General features: G+C 49.6%; 1 protein-coding gene across 2 annotated transcripts in view; it reads left to right on the forward strand.

The window, feature by feature from the left end:
• Positions 1 to 16,831, forward strand: part of LOC144829327 (uncharacterized) — a 241,044-nt gene that overhangs the window by 84,104 nt on the left and 140,109 nt on the right. The window lies entirely within an intron of this gene.

Here is a 16,831-nt window from a genome sequence, read left to right on the forward strand (position 1 = left end):
ATTTGTTCACACGTTGCATAGGTTTTTACTGAAGTATTGCTTTTTACCTTTACTCTTTCACATTGCAACATGTTTCTTGCTATTGATAAAGACAATGATGATCAGTTTGCAATTTGTCAGGACCAATTATCCCTAAGCTACACAGTGGTTGGAATCTGGGGTCATATCAAGGATTATCCAATGACAAAGTAACTTAGATTTGGTATAGGTGGATACCTTCATATAGTGTTCTCTAAAAAGGAATCTGACCTGTAATCGAAATAAAACTATGAAAAGGGCCACCTGCATAGCACAGGTAACAGTAAACATATTCTGATAGATACATCTGCCGTGTGGATTCCTCACCTTGTGAATATCCCCTTGCGTCAGCAACATTCGGAAATTCTTTTTGTAGCTTCGCGCCGACGTGGACTTGGACGTCATAGAGACACGGCATCGCACGCGACTCCGCTGACGTTACCGACGCCTACAATAGGCCCACGCCGGCGTGATGACATCAGTTCCCTTTTTTCTGCGTCGTCGACACTAACGGTTTCGGGATACTCAGTAACTTTTGGTAGCTCTGTTATTTTTTTATTTATTTTTTTTCCTCGTTTTCTTTGTTCTCTTGTCTCTTTGTCTCCCTAGAATGTCGACAAAGAAGACTCGATTTAAGCCCTGCAGGGAGTGCGGGAAAATGATGTCCATTACGGACCCACACCAGGACTGTATTTGGTGTTTAAGCTCCGACCACGACATGGATGGATGTTCGTCGTGCCGAAAAATGAACCCAAAGGCACTGCGAGAAAGGGAGACCAAACTTCTTGTAGCGAAGCTGAAAGTCGATAAAGTAAGGAAGACTTCAAGATCCCGCTCGAGGAGGTCGAGGTCAAAATCAAGATCAAGATCTCGAGAGGCATCGGCTTCGAAGTCCTCGTCGGATCATGCTTCGAGGTCGCATAAGAAGCACAAGAAAAGGAGGCATGAGTCTCGACGTCATTCGGATGAGAAGTCGGGCTCGAAGTTGAGATCGCCCAAGAAGGTTAGATCGAAGGTGATCCCACCGCAAGAGGCTTCGGATCGGGAAGGTGAGGCCTCGCCTTCGGAGTCACAAGTTCAATCTCTGACTCCGGTTTCCAAATCGACTCCGACACCGTCTCCGGCTCAAGAAGAGGTGGCGGAAGTTCCTAATTAGGAAGAAGAATCGGCGCCTGTTGAAGAGCCGGATTCGAATCTTCCTCGAGATCAGCCTGAGGGTGATCATCCACCTTTTCCTGCACCAGGTCAGGATCCATCAGCGTTCCTGAACGCTATGTATGGCGTATTCTCGAGATCATGGTACCCCTCTGGTGCACCTTCGGGTCCCATGGGTTCAATGGCATTTAATTTGGGTGTTCCACACTCTTATGCCCCGGCACCTTTCATGCCGTATATGCCAGCCCCGACGCCGCTGTGGCAGTACCCGGCTCCGCCGAGGTCGACGCCGGCTCGACCGAAGTCGACGACTCCGGTACCGGCGTCGCCCGCTCCAAGCAGGTCTTTAGAGCATCCATCTAAGCCTTCGGATTCTGTACCGGCGTCGGCTCCGGCTCCGTCGGAGTCGGTGGTGGATCTGACTGCGATCCGTGTAAAGGAGAGGTCCAGGAGGGAAGCACAACGCCTCCTGGATGAACGGAGGTATTACGAGTCTCACCCAGACTTGGAGGAAGGTGAACTGGATGAGGATTGTTTCGAAGAGCTTGCTGATGCTAGTGGCCTTGCTTTTTCCCCAGAGTGGGAGATGCCATCAGGCCCGGATACACCTTCAAAGGATGTCCAGCCATATCACGTGGTAATGGGGAAGGCAGCAGGACTTTTAGGTTTGACATTACCAACTGTTGAGTTTAAATCAAATCTGCTTACAGAAGTATTCCATTCACCAAGCTCAGCTGTGGAGCCGTTACTCCCATTTAATGAGGTGTTAACTGAACCTATTATGGAGGTGTGGAAAAAGCCTCTTTCTGCTCCTGCTGTCTCAAAAAGTGTGGCGAGGAGATATATGACCCTGCCTTTTTATCATCTCACCCTTCTCCTGAAAGCCTGGTGATTCAGGCTGCGTGCTCTAAAAAGTCGGTTGGTGCTTTTCCCCAAGTGCCTGGTGACAAGGAGGCCAAGAAGCAAGATCAAGTGGCCAAGAAAACTTTCTCCTCCGCAAGTATGGCGTTAAAGTCAACGAATGCCACTTGTCTCATGGGGAGGTATGTGCACGCACTTATGGACTCAATGCGTTTGTTGATTCCAAAGGTTCCAGAAGACTGCAGGGGTGACTTTGAGGAGGTGTTATCTGATACTCAAGCGGCAGCTTGTCAAGTTATCCAGAGCGGTTTAGATACTGCAGATTCTGTGGCACGGATCATGGGCACTGTGGTTGCCACAAGAAGATCAGCTTGGCTGAAATCCTCAGATTTTTCTGCGGATGTGCAGTCTGCACTGTTAGATCTACCATTTGATGGAGTTGGACTCTTTGGCAAGAAGGCAGATACAGCCTTCGAGAAGTTTAAAGACAGCAGAGCAACTGCTAGATCTCTTGGTCTTCAAGTCTTCAAGTAAGAGGTTCAACAACCAGAAAGTTCAGAGGTTTTGGACGCTCTTCTTTTCGTATCTATAGACAAGGTCAGCAGCAGCAGCAAAATACCTTGTATAGGTCATACAGGGGAAAGCAAAAGGCACGTCCTCGAGGGCGTCAAGCCTCTTCCTCCTCCACCTCCTCCAACCCCCCAGCCACAGAAAAGCAGCCCTAGATCCGCCATTCAGGATCATGCGGGTCCGGTGGGGGGTCGGCTTACCCACTTTCTACGGGATTGGGAATCGGTTACATCAGATCTTTGGGTTCTCAATCTCGTAGAAAATGGGTATGCCCTTCCCTTTCGGGAATTCCCGCCCAACTACCCTCCTTGCCAATGGTATTGCTCAGAGGAACATCTGTTGCTCCTACAGGAGGAAGTTCAAACTCTGTTAAGAAAGGGTGCGATAGAGGTGGTCCCAGAGCAGGAAAGGGGTCAGGGATGCTACTCCCGGTATTTCCTGATTGCCAAGAAGGATGGCAGACTTCGTCCAATCCTGGATCTCAGGATCTTGAATCTCTATCTGAAACAAGAGAAATTCAAGATGCTCACCCTTGCTCAGGTTCTTCAGGCGCTGCTGGAAGAAGACTGGATGGTGTCGCTCGACTTGCAGGATGCGTACTTTCCCATCCCCATCCTGAAGTCGCACAGGAAGTATCTCCGTTTTACGGTGGGATCGCAGCATTATCAGTTTGCGGTCCTTCCGTTTGGGCTTACTACTGCGCCTCGAGTCTTCACCAAGGTGATGGCAGTGGTGGCGGCGCATCTCAGAAGGTCAGGGATTCCTGTATTCCCTTATTTGGACGACTGGCTGATCAAAGCAGAGTCGTCAGAGAGAGTGCTCCATCATCTGCGAGAGACAACCCAGTTGTACAGGTTGGGTTTTTCGATAAATGTACCCAAGTCTCACCTGGTGCCCTCCCAGCGCAACCTGTTCGCAGGTGCTGTACTGGACACAACTGTATGTCGTGCATTTCCTCCTCCTCAAAGGATTCGCGACATACAGGAAATGATTCCTTTATTTTACAATGGAGCGGTCGTTCCAGTCCTGAAGGCCCTTCGCCTGCTCGGTCTGATGGCTTCATGCATTCTGTTGGTCAACCATGCACGCTGGCACATGAGGGCGCTCCAGTGGTGCCTCCGCAGGCAGTGGTATCAGCACAACGGAGATCTCAGGGAGTCAGTGAGGATCTCCAGAGAAGCTGCGGCGGATCTGTCTTGGTGGGGCGTGGAAGGCAACCTGTCTCAGGGGAAGCCTTTTCAGTTGCCTCTCCCGGGGGCCACAGTGATAACGGATGCATCCACTCTAGGGTGGGGTGCTCATCTGGGGGATCTGGAGGTCAAGGGTCTTTGGTCTCCAGAGGAAAGGTTGCTTCACATCAACCTTCTAGAATTGCGGGCGATACGTTTGGCGCTCATGGCCTTCCTCCTTTCCCTTCGCGGTCGTTCGGTCCAGGTCCTGACGGACAACACGACCGCGATGTGGTACATCAACAAACAGGGAGGAGTGGGGTCACAGTGTCTCTGCAAAGAGGCTCTGCGTCTGTGGTCCTGGGTTCAGGACCATCAGATTTGCCTGATGGCAAATCATCTGGCCGGAGTTCTGAACGTTCGTGCAGACAGTCTCAGTCGGCAGTTCTCCGCCGACCACGAGTGGAGGCTTCACCCGGAGGTGGTTCGTCACGTCTTTCGGACGTGGGGGACTCCTCGGGTGGACCTATTCGCCACTCGCGAGAATGCTCACTGCCTGTCATTCTGCAGTTTCCGATGCAAGGAGCCTTGGGGGACGCGCTTCAGTTAAGTTGGGGAAATCAACTCCTTTACGCGTTTCCTCCCATACCTTTGATTCCTCGGGTTCTGAGGAAGATTCGCCAAGACCAGGCCCAAGTCATATTGGTCGCCCCGCACTGGCTAAGAAGGGTGTTGTATACAGATCTTCTCCACCTCTCCTCTCACCCGCCGCTCCATCTCCCTCTCAGGGCAGACCTCCTCTCTCAGATGGAGGGGCAGGTTCTGCACCCCCACCTCCAGACATTACACCTTCATGCCTGTAGATTGAACGGGGCAACCTGAATTCCTTTTCTCTCCCGCCTGACGTGGTGGATGTCATCTTGTCGGCTAGGCGTGACTCCAGTAAGTCCATCTATTCTTATAGATGGTCAAAATTTGTCACTTGGTCTGGAGGGAAATCTATTGACCCTTTGAGAGCCCATTTGTCTGATGTTCTCCAGTTTGCCCTTTCTCTGGCGCAGCAAGGGCTTGCTGTTGCCACAGTTAAAGGCTATCTTTCTGCGCTGTCACCTTTTCTCAGTTTGCCTGATCAGCCATCTCTTTTCAAATCTCCTGTGGTTTTAAGATTTTTGAAGGGTCTCACAAATAAGTTCCCTCCTGTTCCTTTTATTGTGCCTCAGTGGGACTTAAATCTTGTCTTGAACTTTTTGATGGGTGCTCCTTTTGAGCCTCTTCACAAATGTCCTTTGAGGCTTTTGACTCTTAAGACAGTCTTCCTCGTTGAAATAACCTCTGCAAGGAGGGTAAGTGAGTTTCAAGCTCTTAGTTCCAAGCCCCCTTTCTTGACCATTCATGCTGATCGAATGGTTCTTAGGACCAGGGCTGCTTTTTTTCCAAAGGTGGTTACTACTTTCCACCTTGGTCAATCCATTACCCTCCCTACCTTTTATCCTCCCCCACACCCTTCCAAGGAGGAGGAGAGGTTGCACCGTCTGTACCCCAAAAGGGCGGTGTCCTTTTACTTGGACAGATCTAAAGACTATCGTTTGGATGACCAGCTCTTCATTGGGGTTGCTGGCTGCAAAAGAGGAAGAGCGGTCCTTAAAAGAACTTTGTCAAGATGGATCGTCCTCTGTATAAAGATCTGCTACTCTTTGGCCGGTAAGGAACCACCAGAGGGTATAAGGGCTCATTCTACAAGAGCTAAATCTTCAACCTCTGCATTGGCTAGAGGTGTTCCTGTAGAGGACATTTGTAGGGCGGCAACTTGGTCTTCCCTCCACACTTTCGCGAAGCCTTACTGCTTGGATTCCGAGGTGAGGAGGGACGGTCACTTTGCACGCTCTGTTCTCCAGGATTTCTTGGTCTAGAAGAGTGGACACCCTCCGGGAGTGGGGACTGCTGTGGGACTCTATTCACAAGGTGAGGAATCCACACGGCAGATGTATCTATCAGAAGAACAAGTTACTTCCCTTCGGTAACGCTTTTTCTGGTAGATACAATATCTGCCTGTGGATTCCTCACTGACCCACCCGCCTCCCCGTTGTCCACTCTTCTGTACCAGAGTTTTTGTAATGTATTTATTTTATTGTCAAGGAGTTGTTTATTTCAAATGTTTTATTGCATTTGCTTCATACTGTGTGTGTTACCTTGATATTTGTACTGCGTATACTGTGTATATGTCTTCTGTCATTGGTCCGTCCGTGTGCCTCGAAGGCACGGAAAAAAGGGCGTGCGATGCCGTGTCTCTGACGTCCAAGTCCACGTCGGCGCGAAACTACAAAAAGAATTTCCGAATGTTGCTGACGCAAGGGGATATTCTCAAGGTGAGGAATCCACAGGCAGATATTGTATCTACCCGAAAAAGCGTTACCGATGGTAAGTAACTTGTTCTTCTCATCTTAGTGTGGAATGCGTAATATTTTTCAGTTTGCTGCTATAGGTGTTAGTGCAAATTGCACAGTGACCAACATACCATACAACAGGCATTTAGATTTTTTGCACTGTCGCAAAAGATAAAAACAAACCGAATAAGGGTAGCAATTCTGCCTTCTCGAATGGGAGCAGAGATGAGGCTGATGTAGCGTGCTAGAATAAAAGTAAAGATAATCTGTAGTAATCTCATATTAGAGGTCTTAATTCTGTTGTGGAGACCTGTAGACAAACCTTGTAGTGGTACTTGCAGTGTCGTATTGAAGAATCCACAATTCAACATACCCAATCTCTGCTGCCTCAGGAGTGGAGAAAACTAGTCTGAGCTGACTATTTAGGCAGTAATACCCGAAATATCTGGCCAGGTCTGAGAGGATCCAGGATTTTGGGTCTCCTTGGTGCTTGACTTATCTAACTGCTGTGATGTTGTACATCTTGAGAAGGACACAACATTGGATCTTGCCCATTGGATCTTGCCCATTGGATCTTGCCCTTGGTTCAACACTGTACCGCAAAGGTTCCTGCAAGCAGTTTAAGGCAATTGATCTTAAGCATTGGTCCTCAGCAGACCATTCTCCTCCTGTAGAGAACTTTCTACATCTGGGCCTTCTACTGTCGTCCGATTCTAAGACCACATGCAGTTGTGAGCCGAATATCTTTCTCTCAAGGTTTCATGTTGGAAAGCCACCAGACTCTATGCCTGGGTATACGAGTCCCTTCCAAACATGTGATGCTTTGAGGAGTTGTAGGGCCCTGTGATGAAGCTGGCACGGAATATTACTTAAATGGATGATGAAAGGAAACCCACCATGCATGCGATCTGGCATACCCATGTTCTTGGTTGTTGTGTGACTTACGTAGTCCATGGTCACTTTCTGGGAAGACAAACTTAAATTTGCCTGAATGCTATCTATCATGAATGCCAGAAACATGAGTCTTCCGGTCGAAAACAGGACTGATTTCCTTTTGTTGATACCAAATCCTAGCGTCCCCAGGAGATCTGACATTAACTGGAGTAGCTTTCCCTGGGACATTGTTCCATTAGTATAATGTTGTTCTGTAACACTATCAAGCGAATACCCCTGGACCTGAGGTGTTCCATGACCATCTTCAGAATCTTGCTGAAGCACTGAGGACAGCCCGAATCGAAGGGGTGTGAATTTGAATGTCTGAGGTCCCCATTGAAATTTGAGGCATCTGCGATGTGGTGGGTAGATGGGCCTGCGAGGCAGGTGTCATTTAGATCTAAGTGGACAAGCAAGTCATTGGGTCTCAGAATGTCCCTTAGAAGGTGAATCCCCTCCATCTTGAAGTGGTGGAACACCTTCCACTCATTGAACTCCCAGAGATTAATAACCAGGCACTGTTCCCCATCCCTCTTTTCCACTAGAAACACATTACTTGTGAAACCCCAGTAATCTGCCACTTTGGGAGCCATAGAGCCTTTGGTCAACTGTTCCTCTATCCCTTCGTCCACTACGGAGGTGTCTTGGGCTGACATGACAATAAGGATGCCACGTAAGGGCAGTGTTAGGGGAATCTGTAGAACTCGGTGTGAAAACCTGGCATGTCCGCAGGACATAGACATCCGAGGTACCCGCTCTTAAGCTGGAGAGAGAACTTGCCAACCTGCCCCCTAATCTTGATAGGGGAAAAAGGGCGAACATTCATAGTTATGAGTTCTTTCGTGTCTGGTGCCTCCGAAGGAGCCCCTGGAGCCCCAGTGGTGTGTGTAGCTTCTACAGAAGAAGAAGAACCCAAATCTACCTTGATGTTGCCATTGGCCATACCTGGATCTTTGACCTCTGGAAGAGACTTGGTTGTGGAATCAGCAGACTGAGTGCCATTTGCCTCGAGCAGCTCCGGAGAAAACCTTTGAGGTGAATATTTGTTTAATGAAAGCCTGCAATTTATTCAAGGATGTGAACAAACTTTCCAAGCTCCTTAAAATGATCTCCAAAAAGACGCCCTTGGGCGATGAGACCTGCTTCAGAGGTTGCAGCGTCCCCCAACTTGCTTGCATTACCAAGAAAACTAACGATTACACTGTGCCCAACCAGCGAGGACTTCCATGGAAATTATGTACCCTGATCCTTTGACCTCCTTGGCCATAACTAAGGACTTTGTGAGCAGGAAGATTATGGCCAAGAGTTTATCGTGACGAGCGCCGGGAGTGGTCAATCCCCATTTTGTGATTTGCGGACATACTTGACCACGAAAGTGGCCATTCTTGTGTCTATTACAGGGGTAAGAGCCACTTCACCATCCAAAGACGGACAGGGGCACTCTGCCCGAAGACAATTGTTAATCTTCTTTTCTAAGGGTTTTCTCAACCTACCTGCCACATATGAGGCTACATTTTTGCCCATTTGCATGATTGGCGTGGAGAATATCCTCTGGCTATAGCATGTCGGTGCAGAGTTAATGGAATTCGCCCTCTTCGGGGTCTTGGACAGAGGGTTGTTCAAGGAAGAGTGCCAAGGTCCATCATTGACTGAGTTGTCATAGAGTCCCCTTGCTAATCCTCTCCTTCAAGAGATTCCAAAGGTTGTGGATCTAAACACCCTGGGCAAGAGGTGCTTGTATTATCTGTCCCGTCAGAAGAGACAGTAATAAGCTTGTTCTCTGGGGGGGAGAAATGGGACAGGAAAGCTATTTTGAGCCTATTGAAGGCATCTGGGCTTTCTCCTAGTTCATGTTGTCTTTTCTCCACCATTTCGGTGGTGCTGAGCCGGGGCTCCTTTGAGGTTGAGTGACCCTGGAGGGCCCGGGCACATCTTCCTTCCAGGGGTGTGGTTCAAATCTCTCCTGCACCATTTACATAGTTTCTTCTTGAGGGGGGGCCATGGCATCTAACAGTGCTTTATGTATAGGGGCATCTACTGCATCACAAAACTCATCATCAAAATGGGATGTAGGAGGTGTACTCCATATAAGAGTCATTTGACGGCTGCATTATTTTAGGCTTTTAACTTATTTTGGTACTGGGGACCCAGAGGAATTATTAGAAACCCTAGGCTTAATCAATGAGGTCTATTGCCCTGGGCACCACAATCCCTGTAAGTTTTCAATGGCAAAGCAGAATTGCCTGTGTCCGTGTACTCCCATTTAGGCTCAGGTTTAAAAATGTATGCAGATCCCGAAGGGCGTTCTGACTCCAGGCAGTGGACTGAATCTAATCTAGGGTCCACGATTGGGTGCGCGTCTTGTTGAGGAAATTTGCCTCATAGCTGTCAGCCCGTCCACTGTTGGGAATAAAGGCCGTCTCTGCTAAGCCCTTGTTAGATTGCGGGTTCCTTCTTGAGGCCGGTGGACTGCCTTTGCATGCTGTGAATAATTGAACACGTACTGCTTGAGAAGCACATACCACACACCTGTAAGGGAACTAAGAGCATTAGTGACAAAGCATTCGCTATAGGTAAATAAAAGCAATAACAAATTCCCAGACCAGGCTCCAGCAGAAGGCTGCTGGAGCAGTGAAGAAAGAGGGAGCATGATAGTGGACAGAGGACTATGAGGGTTGTGACTTTTACTTGTTTATCCCAAGTGTTCATTGGAAAGAGAGTTCTATGTGACTGCTGAAAGAGCAAAGTGGAGTGTGTTCAGCAAAATCGTTGCCTCTATTCCGGTCATAGAATTAATAAACCAACTTTGTCCAGTCCACATCAGTCTAACCTGTGACTCTGGGGTTGAGAAAGTGAGGAAAAGCCAACAGCAAAAGAAATATAGAGTTTCCCAGAATCTCAGCACTGCTTGAACATCTGAGGAAAGCACAACTTTGTTTAGCTCTGCTTTTCACTCTTGCATCGCCAGTACTGGTCCACTTTAGACGGTATGTTGTAGTTGATCTGGGAACTGAGGAAACTCTGCACAGTAGTGATCACAAGATCTATTACCAGAAGCTGAACCTCTGCTAGGTTTCTGCTCTTCCTGTAGACGGAGAATAAGTGTGGGAATCCTACATAACATTTCTGATAAGATGCAGAGCTTACCTTCTTGCACAAGTAAAAAGACTGTGCCTGCCCAAAATGGTTTACCTTATCCCAGGGACATCTGCACAAAGCCCAGGTAGCTAGATAATCCCTTAACTCCTCGAGGGCTCCAAAGAGTCACAAGACCATGGAGCCCAGCTGACCAAGAGAAGAAAAATCTAAGAACTAAATTATCTAGTGGAGCTGCAGTGGAGCCAGTCTAAAATAAGCCGATAAGCAAGGACCACCCTCACTCCATGCTAATACCTGTATCATATAGAAACAGAAGGACCACGAGTCAATACATCATTAATTCCTCAATGTTCTAGAGCCTGAGAACGGATGAAACTATTGGGTTCACTAGGTGTCCCTACTGCTCTGCAGTGCTACTACCAGTGAAACCTTCCATCCGTGACGAGCAACAAGCAGGGATCTAAATATTACATACCCCTAGGACTCAATATTGGGATTTGGCCTACTAATAATATAGAAGAAAAGTTTAGTCCAGAACCATAACAAGTTTCTCGTAACTTGCACTATTTGAAGTGTTTCTTTACTGGACATGGGTCACCATTGAGTTGAAAACTGAATTTGAGGACTGCACTGGTGACAGCAGCTGGGTTGTGCACTGAATCAATCAGTCAATCAAACAGCATTTGTAAAGCGCAACACTGTCACACCTAGGGTTATCTTGTGGTTCTGAAAAATCTGGATTCATGTTATAGTATTGGACTCGAGAATAAAAACTTCGTCGAAATAGGACGAATTTGGTATCAAAAGACCGAGAATGACGAGTACATCAAGTACATGTATTTTCGGCATATTCGAGTGACGATCTCACCTCGAAATCGTCATTCACCTTCTAAACCCTTAGCTGCATGTTGCCCTCTACATAGGCCTTAATCCAGTTGAATTTGATTCCACGAGGACACATACTCCTTAATCGACTTCTCTCTGACCCCAGTACAAGTTAGAACCATTGCCCCCAGGCCGAGCTCGTTAGGTCAGTTCCCTCCCAGTGGCCGAGCAAGATAGCATCTAGGCCCAACCGGCCATAAAGCCATTTCAGCGCGCACACCTGCCATATCTCGCTCACATCTTTCTCCACTCCTTCCTTCACTTGCTTTATGATGGGGAGGTGACCGTTTTTATTAGGGGTCCAGCGATATCTGATGAAATGTTGAGCCTTGCCGGATGATTTGTTATGAGCAGCACGACGTGAAATATGTACATGTCATCATGACTCTGCTTTTCTTTTGTAAACAGTAACCATAAATGAAATACCACGAATCCAAGGAATGTATTGCTCAAGGCTGAATATTAGGTATAAGAAGAGAAGCCGGACTTTGTGAAAGTGTGCAGTCTCCTGAATATACTTGTATCGTACTTCTAGGACCCTGTCACCTTGGTTGCAGCCAATAAACGAATCTTTGACTTCACCTGGAAGACTCTGAAGTTTCTGTAGGTCTGACTCAGGAGAACCCGAGGTCTCTGGTGTGTTGATCCCCTGGCACCGCTGGGTTACCGGTTCTGTACCGGTTCTTAAAAACCCAGTACCTCATTTGGCGCCCAACGTGGGGCGATTCCAGTGGTACCAATCAGCCTGAAGATCGTGAGGAGCTTCGTGTGAAAATTCCGGAGGAGGGCCCACCACCTCATCGACCCCTGCATGTCGACGTGGTCCGAAGGTCTTTACTGCGAGGTTCCCGCTTCTCGACGGCTACAAGGACTGCTGCCCTGGCTATCGCCCTGATGTTGGACCCTTGAAATTTTCGGTAGAGCGAAACGCTGAGACGAGTCTTCTGGTGAAGCCATCGATATTTTTCAGTTAAGTATAAGTGGAGCGTCTCCCAGTCCTTAGTTGGACTTACTTTGTGGTATCTTGGAGATACATAAAGGTTTTTATTGGTTCTTGCAAGCACCATAACCGAAGGACTCGTGTTTTCACGAGCAATATCGTAATCGATAACTCCTTTGAAGTTTTGGAACTAGACTAGAGAGAAAGGATGCCTAGTCTTAGACTCGGGAATTGGTTTTGTCTTGGTAGTAATAATAGGGACTCCCGATTGGAGGACTCATGTCCGGTTCCTCCAGTTGGAACTCCGACTTACGAGCTGTACGTTAAACATGGGGTAGGCCCCATCGTTTACAACGAGGTATGGATTAAATACACTAGGAAAGATGGTGTTTTAAAATGGCCCCAATATGGTAGCTTTGATTCTGAAATCTTAGACAACCTTGAAGTTAAACTCTTCAAAAAGAAAGCCCGGCCGGCGATGTTTGACTCTTTCCGCATATGGCGCAAAGAAGCCAAACAAAAAGAAATTAAATTAGCTAAGAAAAATAAGAGAGAAGGGGGACTTTCAGTAATGCAAGCTGCCGTGCAGTTTAAAGATAATGAGGAAGAGCAGATAAATGAGCAGTTGCACAGGCAACGTAAAATGGCAATAGATAAGTGCTATCCAGTTTTGCCGTCTCTTCAGCAAGGGACAGCAAAAGAGCGTGAAAAAGACCAATTAATGTCGCAATTATTAACTTCACCACCCCCCTATGCGCAGAATGCTACAGCACCCCCGCAACCTTTAGTTGCACAAGCTGCGCCTCTGGCTCTTCCACAGCACTCACCAGCTGTTCTTCAGCTGGCTCCTACTTCTTCGGTGCAGCCTCCTCCAGGCCCACCGACCACTTCTGCTTCATCTATGTCTTCTACGATTTTGCCTACTGTACTTTCTACATCTCCTAATGCCCCTTCTATGATTTTGCCTAGTACCACATTTATTATTCCTCATACCTCTTCTGCCATCTCTGCACCCGCCTTATCTCACCCCGTTTTTTCATCTGTTTGTTCTTCCGTTTCACCTTCCATTCGGCAGAAAATGGCCAGCACTGTTACTAATCTTATTTTACCCCTTTTCGGGTCGCCTGCTACGACCCCTAACATAGGAAGAAGACAGTTGCGAAGTCAACTGATCTGGGTGCTTGTTTCTGTTAAAGAGCCAGGTCTGGAGTCCCTTTTTGAAGTCTACTAGCGAGGGAGCTGTACGAAGCTGGGAGTGAAGGTAGTTACGGGTCTTGGCAGCGATGTAGGAGAAGGAGCAGCCACCGCTGCAACGGATGTAGGAAGTGAGTGTGTGAAGTAGAGTGCAGATGTTTAGCAGGATGTTGGAAGCTCAGTCGGTAGTTGAGATAGGCAGGAAATTAGGTCGTGGAGGGCTTTGTAGGCTTGTGTGAGGATCTTGAACTGGCATCTTTACTGGATGGGATGCCAGTTGAGGTCACTCTGGCGGGGGACGATGTATGGCCTTTGGGGGAGGTCCAGGATGAGTCTGGCTGCAACGTTCTGTGTGGTCTAGAGTCTTCTGAGGAGCTGGGTGGGGATGCCAGCGTAGAGGGTATTGCCGTAGGTGAGGTGGCGTTGACTAGGGCCTGGCTGACAGACTTTCTGGTGTTGGTTGGAATCTATCTGAAGATTCTGCAGAGCATACTAAGTGTGTGGAAGCAGGAGGAGACAACTGCGTTAACTTGTTGTTTTATGGTCATTTTTCTGTCGAGGAAGATGCAGAAATTGCATGCGTGGTTGGTCGATGTGGGTGTGGGTTCGAGTTCTGCAGGCCACCAGCTATGGTCCCATGCAGAGGCGTTCCTAGAAAAGATAAGCACTTCGGCTTTGCTGGAGTTGAGTTGTACGCAGTTGTCTGTCATCCATTCAACTACGTTGGTCATGGCATTGCAGAAGTTGGTTTTTGATATTAGAGGGGTCCTCGGTGAGCGAGAGGATCAGTTGTGTCATCTGATTATGTTAAATCTGTGAGATCTGACGCTGTTTGCTTGGGGGGGGTCTTGTATATCGTGAGCAGGGTGGGGCTGAGGGATGATCCTTGTGGTATACTGTATATGTCTGCTTTGGGTGCAGAGGTGAAGGGAAGCAGTAAGGTGCTTGGTGTGCATCAATGAGGAAAGAGGCGACCCACTTGAGGGCATCTTGCTGTATGGCTATGTTGTGGAGTATGTGGATTAGGGTGTTGTGGGCAACTGTGTTGAATGCCGCAGAGAGGACAAGGAGGATCAGGGCCATGTTTCGCCATGATCGAGGAATGTTCTGATGCCAGTGGTGGTGATCACTGAGGTCTCAGTGCTGTGTTTGGCACGTAATCCTGATTAAGAGATGCCAAGTTAGTGGTTTTGTTCCAGGAACTCTGTGAGCTTCAACCGAATACCCAGGATTAGCGCAGTAACTGAAGTCTCTGTAGAAGGTATGGCGATTCCTACATATAGGGCGTTGCCGTACAGCAGTCTTCTAGTGATGAGGGCCTGTGTGATGGTGCATCTCATGTGTAGGGGTAGCCACTTGAAGATGTTATGTAGCTTGTGCAGAGTGAGGAAGCATGCAGAGGAGACAGCGTTGATCTGGGATTTCATGGTGTCCTTGTTGTAAGTGATGAATCTGATAGACTACTAGTTGTAGATTCCTTCACGTAGAATTATTCCCAGGAGTGAGAATAGATCCGGAAACTTTTTGCCACAGCATCCCTGCGCGACCGGGGGGGCGGGGCGGCATCACGCGTCTCCGCCTAGGCGTCGTCTGCATACGTGACGTCAGCGAGGTCACATAAGCCCCGGCGCGCCTACGTCAGTGTTTCCCTTTTCCGCGTGCAACGCGGATCCGGTCCTTGCTACGGGCCTGTTTTGGGCCCTTTTTTCTTCATCATTGTCTCTTCTTTTGGTGGAACAATGTGCGAATGCCTACGGGCTTCAAGACTTGCACGTTGTGTGGGCGTCTTATGTCGGCGACGGACCCTCACCTCATTTGTATGGTGTGTAGGGGAGGATCACAGCACCACTGATTGTGAGGCATGCCAACAGTTGAAGCCGAAGTCGCGGTGGGAGCACCAGATGAAACTACTCTCGGCGCGTCTCTCCAGGTCGGCTTCCTCTCCTCAGTTAGCCTCGGCAGACGTCATCAGATACGTCCTTGCCCTTCTCCGAAGTCACACGAGCGTCGCTCCCCGGTGGGTAAGTGTTTCAGTTTGTCCCCAGGGGCTGGTGTTCAGCCTGCCGGGGGAGGTGACATTCCGCGGGTGATGCGGCCCGCGTGTCGTCCTCCTATCCATCGTTTCCCGGTGATAAGACGTTGAGAGTCCAGATGGAGACATATGCGGCGGCTTTGCAGGCCTCGCTGGCGTCTCCTCCACCTTCCCCTCCTAGGGCGTCAGCGGATCCCTTGCCTTGCTCAGGGCCCTCCGTGGCTCCGCCAGCGCTGACTGGTTCGGATCCAGCCTTGGAGGATGTGGCGCTGTTGGGGTGCGGCCCCTCGGGGGTCCCTCCTTCAGACCACGGTGTTTCTGCCTCGCCGCAAACTCCTGCAGGAGTTCCTGTGGTGTCGCGGGTGGTCGCCGGAGCTCGAGTCGCCTCCCCGAGCCCCGCTCGGCCCTCTGGGCAGGGGAAAGCCTCGTCCACGGCTGAGCTGATGCCGCCACTGCTCCGGTGCCTGCTCCTCCGAGCGGCACCACAGGGATCGGTGACATCTCCTCGTCCCGCTCTGGGTCAAAGTGGGGTGGGGACCCCTTGTCCCCCTCCGGGCCCCTCTCGTCCCTCCCCCGCAGGTGGCTGCCTCGTCAGAGGGCGAGTCGGAGGTTGAATCGTCCCTGGCGCTGCATGGGTTGCCGGGCCACCTCCGCCACATTCTGGGCCGAGGCTGGCGGAGGGCTTCGTGTCACTCCTCCGGTCCCTCTCGTTCCTCCACGCAGGCGGTTGCCTCGACGGAGGTCGAGTCGGCGTTGCTCTGGCGCCGCCCCTTGGGCTCCTGCTCCGCTCTGGTCCCCGGCGCGGTGTGACTTGGAGGAACCCTATCCGGAGTCTCCTTCGGCGCCGGATGGTGTTGGCGCCCTGCCTCAGACAGCGGACTCTACAGCTCCGCACAGGGCTGTTCTTCTCACTTCTGGCGGCATATGGCTATCGGTTCCGTTCTGGCGGACCTGTTGCCTTCCCTCTGGGTGGGATCGCCTTCTTTACCCTTGTTTCCTTGGGCCCTCTAGGCTTTTCTTTGTGTTCCTCTCCCTGTCCAGGCATTGGATGGAAGCTCTGTTGCCTTGGGTACGGGCCTCTTCAGTCTTCTTTCCTCCTCCTACTTCACTCTTGGGGTCGATGGTGTTCGGCTGTGGGGGTCCTCTTGCCTGGCGGTGACGAGGGTGCTTCACTGGTTCGCAGGTCTGGTCCCCTGTGGGACTCTTTGTCCTGTCTAGGCTGGTGGGGTCCTTTCGCAGACCCTCCTTCCCCATGGGTATTGCTAGGGTATCTATTCTACGTGAAGGAATCTGCGGCTAATAGTGTCTGTCAGATGTACGAGTTACTGACCTTCGGTAACGATGTATCTGGTAGAGACAATTGTAACCTCAGATTCCTTCACGGCCCGCCCTTCCTCCCCGTTCTGCGAGTACCCTTGGGTTGGTCTTCGGTACTCGACTTCTGGTGGGGGGGCTATGTCTCCTGTGAGTGCTTTCTAGGCTCTTGACGGGTGGCTCCGTCTTGTTGCTGTTCATTCCTCCTCTTTGGTTCTTTGGATGATGGGGTTACGGTGCTCCTGTAACACTGCCCCTCTGGCTGCTCCAGGTCTGG

Source organism: Lissotriton helveticus, chromosome 4_1, assembly GCF_964261635.1.
Source record: "Lissotriton helveticus chromosome 4_1, aLisHel1.1, whole genome shotgun sequence".
NCBI classification, from domain to species: domain Eukaryota; kingdom Metazoa; phylum Chordata; class Amphibia; order Caudata; family Salamandridae; genus Lissotriton; species Lissotriton helveticus.